The following is a 2,937-nucleotide window of genomic DNA, read 5'->3' as shown; positions in this document are numbered from 1 at the left end:
AGGGTTAGTCCTGTCTATCTCAGGATCCAAGGGTTGAGAGACTTTGCATTGTGCCAGTCATGCCATTTCACAACACTCCTCGGTATTTGTAATTTTACCTTGCATTAGCTGAAAAACCTCAAGATATTGTATGGCTGGATTTTGGTCAGACCAGGTAACAGACGTTTGATCCTGTATGACTCTCCCACAGCTGAAGAATCACATGGAGGAGAGGAAAATTGTAAAGCATGATGGGTGGATGACCCCGTGGTGGCAGAGACTGTGCATTCTGCTTTGAGGCACAATCGTCCAGACTGTCGCTTCTCTGCCATGCTGCATTCTTCGAGCTGCCTCAATGATCTGAGGGCCTGTAGGTCATTAAAAAAAAAAGTCTGGACAGGACACAGCTGGGCACCCCAGAGGACCCCTGTTATTCCACTGCTGTAGGGAGTCATGCCCAGTCAGACATGTTATACTCCAACTGTGTTTTAGGACATGGATCGGGAGACAACTTAACTCAACATCAACGTCATTCATCTCATACACAACACAAGACAGAAGACCCAGTTTCCCACATTGACTATCTTGCCTGCTGTTTGAGATGCATCAAAACAGCAACTGTGGACTGGACCACAAGGAGCATACTGTAAGGTGTTGTTCCATTTTCTTGATTTTGGTCATCATAAAAGTACCAGGGCATATGTAAGAGGTCAGAGGTGGGTCACAGATGCCCAGGAGGATGGGTGACATGGCACAACATCTAAGTGTTCCTGTTTATTTGTGAGGGCCACGATTATCATGGACTAAGACAAACTTGCAGGGGAGCAATGGAACTAGGAGGAATGGTGCTTCATGCAAAGGGGCAACAACTCCTACACATGGCTCTGAATCCCTACAACAAATGGAGATCCATCACTGAAAATAAAAACCACTGTTGGGCATCACTGAAAAGAGCTGGTATTCGACCACACTACGCAGGCAGAAACACACTTAGGAGTAGCACGAAACCCTTTAGCTTACATTGTTATGGTAAAAAAAAAAACAGCATATGAAGTTTACTCTAACTAGCACTGCTTTATAAGACAGACCTTTTTATTAGCTGGAGTCAGACTTTTTGGTTTTTCTCTTGATGTCTCTCAATCATGAATAACATCTTAAGTTGACAAATGGGCCTATTTCCTGAAACATTTTAAATGTCGTCCTGTAGGATGTACTATTAAGTGACTGCACTGTTGTTCAACTACAATTTGAACATTTTTTTCAACAGACAGTTGTCACTCTTGTGGGAGAAAAGTTGCTGTTTATGCTTGAGTTTTGTGAAACATGAATCACCTATCTTTACTTGACAAAAGGACAAATTGTGTGCAAAATACTGACATTTCTAGTGAAGAGCAACATGAATGTGAAATAAATTAGTAACTAGTTGTCTACCTTGGACCACCATGGAATCGTTTCCTGAGGATATTTATCTTCTAAAATTAGAATTTGGATTACTACATTGCTTCAGGTAATGAAATAAATGTTACATAAAATATAAAGTGTTACTTGCACACTAGGCTGCATTTAAATTGAAATCCATTTGTTTTCAGTGCTAAAGCCAAATTAAACTGTTTTTTAGAGAGGCAACCTGATGCAAGAAGAGTCTAGACGGAATACGATGAAGAAATAGCTATACCCTGAATGCTAATGGAGAATTCTAGGGCACTGCTGCTGACACACCTAGGGAGGTGATACCAGCCTCATCTAGAGCACAAGTTGCAGGCTGCAGCACTGTCCAATCCAACTCACTCTCTTGTTCGTCTCTCTCTCTCTCTCTCCATCTAATCTGATCATGAGAGACTTGCCTCGTCCCTTTGATGTTAACTTATGGATATATGCATTTAACATTCTCTTACACAATCAGCATCAAAGGTACACACCCACGCACATGCCTGGCGCACAGCACATGCATGCATGCACAAAAAGATCCACATACACAGTCTCTCTCTCGAAAACACATAGCGACACGCACGCACATACAGTACATCACACAAAGGGGACAGGGATAGAAGTAATTCAGCACAGTGTGACACTTTCACGGTCTAATTAGCCCCAGTGTTGCAGTAAACATGTCCCAATGACCCTCCAGTTCTGGTTACTCATTAAGTATAGATGGGACTGATGGCCAGCCTCTCATCCGTCAGGACCTGACTCATCACAGTGGTAGCTTCCTAGAACCCTCCAGAACCAAGCATCCAGGATCTAACAGCATCGCCACAGACAATATTAGACAAATCTAACAAGGAAACCCTTTCTCTTCGCTGTTATGAATGTGTAGGTGCATGTCGGGGAAGGTAAAGCATTTTCTTTTCTGACCATGGACATAGGCGCATGCGTGCATGTGCACATTCACATGAATGTGTGGAGAACAAGCAAATCCAAGGAATGCTCTAGAGAGATGCTGCATGGCGTGTAGGGAAACAGACATCCCTGTTGCTTGCTGCTGCTGCTGCTGCTGTCTTTGACGCGGTGATGGGGATTTTCCTCTTTCGCTCTCTCCCTCTGTTGCAGTAGCAGACGTGGCCAGCGAGCTGTGATCAAAATGTGCCTTCATCCCTCCTCTCTCTCTCTCATCAGCTGGAAGGCTTCAGCAGCAGGGTGCCCCAGATTCATAGACCACCTCCCTCCTCCCATCTAGTGCAGTAGCTGCCTCTCCACTGTGGAGCATGACTGACACCTTCTGGCCAGAAGCTTGGTAGTGCAACACAAAAGAAAAGAGGCATGGGTGATTTCAGAGATTTGACAATCTGTAATACATTCCCTTTTATAAACTTTGCATCCTTACCTAGTGTGACCTTGAGGTTTTTTTTTTTTAATAGAAATAATATATTATAATATAAAGCTTTATCTAGAGTGGTACTTTAAGCGATTAGCCTTTCATCTGATTCATTTGAATTGATGGCTACACTGTCACATATG

The sequence above is a fragment of the Scomber scombrus genome, chromosome 17 (assembly GCF_963691925.1).
Source record: "Scomber scombrus chromosome 17, fScoSco1.1, whole genome shotgun sequence".
Taxonomy (NCBI): Eukaryota; Metazoa; Chordata; class Actinopteri; order Scombriformes; family Scombridae; genus Scomber; species Scomber scombrus.
The sequence above is the reverse complement of the archived record's forward strand: the minus strand, read 5'-3'. Positions refer to the sequence as shown.